At 39.4% G+C, this 8,595-nt stretch overlaps 1 pseudogene; it reads left to right on the plus strand.

Annotated features, from left to right (window-relative positions):
• The first annotated feature begins 6,217 nt into the window (after positions 1 to 6,217).
• On the plus strand, positions 6,218 to 7,096 carry LOC118653513 (annotated as a pseudogene).
• The last annotated feature ends 1,499 nt before the right edge of the window (positions 7,097 to 8,595 follow it).

The following is an 8,595-nucleotide window of genomic DNA, read 5'->3' on the forward strand; positions in this document are numbered from 1 at the left end:
CCATAGTTATTGGCCTATTGAGATTTTTAGATTCTTCCTGATTGAGTTTTGGAATGTTTTTTTTTTCTAGGAATTTGTCTATTTCCTCCAGGTTGTCTAATTTGTTGGAGGAGAGTTGTCCACAGTATTTTTTAACAATCATTTGTATTTCTGTGGGGTCTGTTGTTATTTCGCCTCTATCATTTCTGATTTTCTTTATTTGGGTTCTCTCTCTTTGCTTCTTGGTGAGCCTGGCTAGAGGGTTGTCAATCTTGTTTATCCTTTCAAAGAAGCAGCTCTTGGTTTCATTGATTTTCTGTATTGGTTTTTTGGTCTCTGTCATTTATTTCTGCTCTAATCTTTATTATCTCATTCCTTCTGCTTCTCTGGGATTCTCTTGGTGCTCTCTTTCTAATTCTTTGAGTTGTAGAGTTAGATGATTTACTACCATTTTTTCTTATTTTTTGATATAGTCCTGCAGAGCTATAAACTTCCCTCTCAGGACTGCTTTCATTGCATCGCATAGGTTTTGGATTGTTGTGTTTTCATTGTCATTACTTTCCAGGATGTTTTTAATTTCTTCTTTGATCTCATTGGTGACCCAATCAATATTTTATAACATGCTATACAGCTTCCAATTGTTTGAGTATTTTGGATTGTTTTTTTTTTGTAGTTTATTTCTAATATTATGCCATCGTGGTCTGAGTGGATGCTTGGTATGATTTCAATCTTCTTGAATTTGGGGAGACTTTGTTTGTGACCCAATTTGTGGTCTATTTTTGAATGTGTCTTATGAGCACTTGAGTAGAATGTATATTCCGTGGCTTTGGGGTGAAGCGTTCTGAAGATGTCAATTAAGCCCATCTGATCTAGTGAATCATTTCGGAGTGCTGTTTCCTTGCTGATTGTTTGTCTAGAGGGCTTATCCAGTGCTGTCAGTGGTGTATTAAAGTCCCCTACTATGATTGTATTGTTGTCGATCTCTCCTTTAATATCTTCCAGGAGTTTTTTTTATGTATTTGGGTGCTCCTGCATTGGGTGCATATATGTTTATCAGGGTTATATCCTCTTGTTGTATTGATTCCTTTATTATTATGAAGTGGCCTTCCTTGTCTCTTGTTATGGCCTTCACTTTGAGGTCTATCTTGTCTGATATAAGTATTGCTACCCAGCTTTCTTTTCATTTCCATTTGCCGGAAAGATATTTTTCCATCCCTTCACTTTCAGTCTGTGTGAGTCTCTTTTTCTGAGGTGAGTCTCTTGTAGACAGAAAATGTATGGGTCATGTTTTTTTTTTTATCCATTCATCCACTCAATGTCTCATGGTTGGAGCATTTAGTCTGTTTACGTTTAAAGTTATTATTGAAAGGTACTTGTTTGTAGCCATTTCTTTTTTTGTGTGGCTGTTTTCTTTCTGAGCTTTTTATTTCTTCTTTTTATACCAGTCCCTTTAGAAATTCTTGTATTGCTGGCTTGGTGGTGATAAACTCCCCTAGCCTTTTTTGTCTGTGAAGCTTCTTCTTTTTTTTTTTTAAAATATATTTTATTGATTTTTTTACAGAGAGGAAGGGAGAGAGATAAGAGAGTTAGAAACATCGATGAGAGAGAAACATTGATCAGCTGCCTCCTGCATACTCCCCACTGGGGAATTGCCCACAACCAAGGTAGATGCCCTTGACAGTAATCGAAACTGGGACCTTTCAGTCCGCAAGCTGACGCTCTATCCACTGAACCAAACCGGTTTCGGCAATATCTGTGAATCTTCTTATTTCCCCTTCAATTTTGAATGATAGCCTTGCTCGATAGAGTATTCTTGGATTCAGTCCTTTGCTTTGCATCACTTTGTAAATTTCTGTCCATTGTTTTCTGGCCTGATGTGTTTCTGTTGAGAAATCATTTGATAATCTATAGGGAGATCCCTTGTATGTAACTTTCCGTCTCTCTCTTGCAGCCTGTAAGATTCTCTCTTTGTCCTGAACATTTGCCATGGTAATTATGATGTGTCTTATTGTGTGTCTTTTCAGGTTCACCTTGTTTGGGACTCTCTCTTCTTTTGTGACTTTTTTCTTCCCTACCTCAGTGAAGTTTTCTGATATTATTTCTTCAAATAGGTTTTCTAATCCTTGTTCCTCTTTCTGTTGTTCTGGCACCCCTATTATTCATATGTTGTTTCGTTTCATGTTTTCCCAAAGCTCCCTTAGGCTCTCCTCCTGTCTTTTAATTTTTTTCTCCAATTGAAGTACAGTTTGGGTGTGTTTTGCTTCCTTGTCTTCTAATTCACAAATTCGGTCCGCTGCTTCTCCTAGTCTACTGCTGATTCTTTCAATGGTGTTTTTTATTCCAGGTATATCGCTCTTCATTTCTTCTTGGGTTTTACATAAGTTATTGATTTTTTCATCTGTTTCTTCTTGCTTCTTGCATAAGTTGTTGATTGTTTCCTCCATCTGGTTTATGCACTCTAGGACCCTTATTCTGAATTCTTTCTTTGTCATGTTGCATGTCTCTGTATTCTGAATTCTGTCTCTGTATCATGTAGCTGCTTTTCTGGCCAGCCCTCCTTTTCTTTCCTTTGGGGGTTTCTTTCTCTACCCATGTTTGATATCACTGACATATCTAGATGTTGAGTCGTTTAGGGGCTGCTCCCTCGGTGGCAGTCGCTCCTCGAGCTGTGGTTGCTCCTTGGGCTGTTGCAGTAGCAGCTGCTCCTCTGTTGGCAGCAGCTCCTCTGGTGGGTGCTGTTCACAGCTGTGGTGGCTCTTCTGGCTGTTTGGGGGAGGCTTCACGTATAGCTGCTCTTCCTCAGACAGAGGGTGTGGTGACCAGGAGGCTGCTGTTGCTTGGATCTGCTGTGTTGATTTAAATGCACAAAATACAACACAACAAGGCACAACATACCAGGCACTGAACACAAATGTATTCACGATATTAATAACCCCCAATAAAAGTGACCACCCAAATTAAGAGAATTAGGGGATATAGAAGAAAGAAGAGAAAATGTAAAAGAGAAAAAAGAAAAGAAAAAAAATAAGAAAAAGAAGGAGTGCAAAAATGAAATTGGGATAAAGGATGGGGAAAAAAAGAAAAAGAAAAAAAAAGAGCAAAAAGAGAGAATGAAGTAGAAGAGGGGAAGAGAGTATTTATATGAGGAGAAAAATCTGATAGAACTGCCACTAATCCCAACAAATTCCAGCAACAGATCCCTGGAGATGAATGCAAACTACAAACCACCAATAATATCAAGTGAGGAAAGGGAAAACAGAAGCACAAAAATAACCAGGTAGGGAGGGGGAAGGGAGGGTAAAAACCAGCAGAAAAAGCAAAACAACCTCACAACCAATCCTAAAAACAAAACAAAACAATACTAAAAAACAATATACTCAACAATCAAGCAAACAGCAACAAAACAATAGAAAGATAAAAGAAGAAAAAAAATTGGATAGGGAAGAAAGATAAGGGAGAGGTGTATAAGGATTTAGAGCAGTGGATTGGAAATAAGATATATAAGTACGGTGAAATTTTGACAGGGGGTAAAAAGAAGGAATTGGGAAAATCTAAAGCAGGAATAGGGTAAGAGAAGCAGGACAACAAAAGGGGAAAAGTGAGGACGTGGATTTTAGCATAGTGGTAACTTTAAGATTTCAAAGCCAATTACCATCCAAGGCATTTTCTTTTGACAAATTTTGTAACAGAGGTAATTTTTTGATTTTTAGTGGCTTCAATACTAAAGTATTATATTATTTTATTTTATTTTTATTTTGTGTAAAAAACAGGAGTGCCCCCAATATTTGGGAGGCAACTTTGGAATATGGTACATTATTATTTTAAAAGTACCTATTATTATGGAAACATTAATCCTATTGTCCAAATGTAGCCTGTATATTTTCTTTGTGTCATTTTTTTGCCATCTTTTTAAAGAAAAAACAAACAAACAAACAAACAAAAACCAGTGTGGGTTATTCTGTAGCATCCGTGAAGACATTGGGGCTGAAGAAGTCACCCAAATTCAGGTGGAGCGCGCACATTTTCTTAAGCTTGCTTTTCTATTTATGGTTATAAAAATCCCAGATGCATTCCCAAATTCTGGGAAATGTTTCATTTGTCTAAATTTTAAATGATGGACTGGGAAATAAAAACATGGCAAAAATGAGACAACACTCTTGAGAGTGGGTGCCCATTTTAGAGGATTGCCAAAAGACCTAGTAATTTTTTTTAATTATTTCCCTTTTTCTAGGGAATTTTCTATAACCTGTATTATTGGCTACGTGTACTGCTCATAATCTTTCTCTCCCCACTCCCATATTCTTTTTTTGTTCTTGAGAAACTCAGCAATGGTCTGGTCATCTATCATTTCTTTCTTATTAAATTAAAGTCATGCTTAATAAACTAACAATAAATAACAAAGAAAAACAATAATTAATAGATAAGTACCCAATAATTTCCTTTCTAATATCTAGGTTCTAGGACATAAAAGAAGTTGAATCTGCATTGATTGAATCAGGAGGTGGGATGCTCGCACCTTTCCTGGAAAGCCACCTTGTGTCCTTCTTGGTTGCCTACATTCTTTTTTGAAATGTCTTGTTTTTCCACAAAGTCTAATTTGCTTACGTTTTCTGCACATAATTTAGCTGAGTTTGCACGTCATTATACTGTCCCAGCCCTGCTAACATTTTATAAGTTATTTGAGCATTCAGCCTGCGGTTTGTGTGGGCTTGCTCCTGACATTTCTCCAAAAATTTCCCTTCCATAGTAATAATTTCCTCCATCCAGAGTTGCACAAGCCAGAGAAATGTTTCAGGCTTAGGACATCGAGGTGGAGGGGGCCATGATGGCCATGCCTCCAATTTTTCTTTTCTTTTTGCTCCTCTTTAGGAGCGGAGGGTGCAAGGGCAGGAGATTTATCCTCCTTAGCCTCTTTCTAAAAGGCTCTAGCAAATGAAATACCATGTTCCACAAGGAGAAACAGTTTGGAGGCAAGTTTTTCCCCTGCTGCTGAGTTTTGGTTTTTTTGTTTGTTTGTTTACAAATTTTGACCTACTCTTTGCCAAACATTCAAGATCTAATGTACCTTCTTCAGGAAACCAAGGGTTATGTTCTATAACATCAAGCAAAAACTGTAAGAGAATACCTTCTGAAACTTTAATCCTTAAGCATGCAAACCAAAAGTCTACAATAAAGTTTCTTATTTTTTAACCGAATTCTGCCCCATTTGCCTGGCTAAAAAAAACATGTTCCCACTCTACTTACAGATTACGATTTCTGCAGCTGACTATGGGCTTTGCGTGTGGTGAATATCCCCCAACTATCTGGTGTCCCAACCTATCTGGTGAATTCTTCATTTTTTCACTCTAGGCCAAGTCTTCTCTTCCAGATTGCCTGTTGAGGTACCAGATGTGAAAGTTCCCCCCCACGTCCCGCATGGTTCAGGGTTCGGGATCTGGAGAAGGGGCTGCACCCAAATGAAAAAGACGAGACAAGAAATAATAATTTGGAAATATTGGGGGCCAGGCGGGCAAGCCCAATGCAAGAGAAAGGACTTCCACTGGTGCCCAGGCCTCACCAACCTTTTATTCAATTTTGGATACACATCTATCTCTTAGGCAGGTAATTGCAGTAACAGACTACAGTGGGGCCTTGACTTACGAGTTTAATTCATTCCGTGACGGAGCTCGTAACTCAAATTACTAGTATGTCAAATCAAAAAGTGAACGAGTGACACATGTGATGCTAGGCTGATGTTGTGGCGTTCACTGTGATGTTTGCTGCCCCAATTAGCGGTGGGGTATCTGAAGCTGGCTCGTAACCCAAATTTTAGCTCGCAACTCAAAGCAAAAAATCGGCCAAGAGACACCTCGTATCTCAAAAAACTAGTTAGTCGGGACACTTGTAAGTCAAGGCCCCACTTTATCTTAAAGGTCAGTAAATATTAGAAAATTTACTGTGAGACTGGTCAGGAAATAGCTTGAGCCCCCATTGTCTAGACTAAACAATCGGTGTATAGCTCTGGCCCTTGCCATGGGTTCAAGGTTCACCAGCGTTCTGGAATCCTTGTTTACACTTCTCTGATAGTGAAGACAATGGGTGGCTTCCTGCATAAAAAGAGAACTGGCTGAGAGGAAGATAAGGGACATATTGGCTAGGACGATTTGATTGATACTAAAAGCCCCTTCCATTCCTCCAGAATAATACTGACAGCTGATTGTGCCCCTTCCTCAAGTTACCTCCCAGAGGCACATAGAGCATGGGGTAAAAAGAGTAGTGGGTGGGCTTGTAAACCAGCTTGAACTGACAGCAAGAGCTTCTCTCTGGCTAGGCTCATTGCCCATGGACAGTAGCTTCTGCAGCTAATTTTAAGATGGCCACTTGGCACACATTCATTTTTTTGTTAAATTACTTTTAACATTCATTATCTCTCCCACCTTTAATTTTCTTTCACCAGCTGCTTTTTACAGATCCCTTTTAAAGTAAAATTAAATCAAATAACCAGACTCAAAATCACTGAGCTAAATTCCCACTTAATATGTGTGCTTAATGTAAGGTACTTCAGTGATGTCACACTGTAAGAGAATGTTTACATTCCCTTTGTAAAATGTATATTGTGTATTACCTATACTAGCAAATATTGTTCCATCTGTGATGTCCAAGATTACAAAACTATTCTACTCCTGAATATAAGGTCAGACAAAACTATCCAATATACTGTATACAAATTAGTTTTAGATGTTTTCAAAAATGAAATTAAAAAGAGTTTTTATTGAGCTCATCCAACAACTCTAATAAAAATAAAGAGGATGCATGTGAAGATAAGAAAATTATAGCTGATCAGACAATAAAATTGTCTATTTAATTTTTAACCAGAACATGTTAAACCAGGAAGTAAACAAAGGCAAATGGAAGTATAAGGAGGAGGCCAATGATAAATTATTTTTATAATATACAGCAACAATAACTATAATGCATTTAATAAAGTTTCTCCAAAACAAAATATGCATACCTAATACTTTCCAGATTGATGTCGTGTATGAAGAAGTATACACTAATAGATGTTGTATACATTGTTTTCTGGAAAAGGAGTGAACCTCTTTTTTTTAATATGAAGTTTGGCAATTCCAAAAATTGAAGAGGAGGGAAGATTCCCTAGCTCATTTTACGAGACCAGCATTGTACTAATTCCAAAAACAGATAATGACACTACAAAGAAAGGAAATCATAATGCAGTGTCCCTGATAAGCACAGATGAAGAAATCAGCAACAAAAATTTTTGCAAACCAAATTCAACAATGTATTAAAAAGATTAGGAGGGATAAAAAAAAATGGCTGCAGTCTAAGAAGCTTTTGTCCGCTTGTTCCCAACACTGGACTGGACTTGTGGCTAATATACAGAACATTCCACTTGAAAAAAACAGCTTAAAAAAGCTGATAGGAAATACTACGATCCTGGAGCTTGGAAAGAGGGCAGAAGATGAGTGGGTGAGCCAACACAGGCAGCTGCACATCTTGCCTGGAAAGCTGGAGGGAATGTGTGGCAGTGCAGTTCCTGCCCCCTGGGAGCTAGGGGTCTCAGCTGCATGCAGGGATCTCCAAAAAAAAAAAACAACAGAGAAAGGAAGTGGAGCCCTCATAGAATCAGACTTTGGGGGAACTCAGTCCACTGGGGGAACTCAGACCACCTTAGCCTAGGCAAAAAGCAATTCTGAGTTACAATACCAACCTGAGAAGCTCAGCTGGATTAGTGTCTGTAGGAGGGGCTGCTCAGCAGAACTCCAGACGGGCAGAGGGGTCTGAGCAGACCACCCAACTTTGAATGTGATGGGTCAATTATTCTCTGAAAGAACTTTCCCAGATAGCAGGACGTGGGCCAGTTAGAGTGTCCTGGGAAAGAGGCATGATCCTCCCAACCTTGAGGAAGAGGAGCCACCCATTCCTCCACCTTTGGAACAGCACTGGGCTGGAAATCTCTACCTGAGCAGCTGAGCCTGGCAGCATGGGGTACTCAGACATCTGGCTGGGTGGGAAGCTGAGCAGAAGCCCCGACCAGTGAGAATGGGCAGTGCTGAAAGATTAGAGAGCCAATCTGGGAGGGATTTCTGTTGTTGCTTTATTTTTTGTGTGTATTTTGTTTAAATCCCTGACTGCTAGAGATGGCATCAAGGGGGTGTCAGTGACCTAAAGGGAGTTGAGGCATTGGAAGCCCCTGTCCACCCATACTACAAGCTATGGACACCACCCCCAATGCAAATCTGTTGAAACCATCCTCACCAGGACCAGATACCCCGCAGATCCCAGTTCTGTGGGGGAAGAGAAAGCAGCCCAGAACAAGTAAGTGCATGCAAGAGGCAAGCTTGAAGCAGAACCACCAGAATACTTAGGGGACCCACCCTGCAGGGCTTCAGCCAGGCTTCCAAGGGCCAGGCAGAGTCAGTGACTCACATTGATCTATACCAGATAACTGCTCAGGAAGCCCAGGAACCACAGACCAAGGGGCCACATACAGCAGCATCAAAGCAAAATCCAGTGTGCTTCATAAAAGCAGACCCAAAGATTTTTAATTTATTTATTTTTGTGTTGATTTGTTTTCATTTGGTATAGATGTTCTTCCTCTTGTCTCTTTTTTGTCTC

This window comes from Myotis myotis, unplaced genomic scaffold, assembly GCF_014108235.1.
Source record: "Myotis myotis isolate mMyoMyo1 unplaced genomic scaffold, mMyoMyo1.p scaffold_m19_p_4, whole genome shotgun sequence".
NCBI classification, from domain to species: domain Eukaryota; kingdom Metazoa; phylum Chordata; class Mammalia; order Chiroptera; family Vespertilionidae; genus Myotis; species Myotis myotis.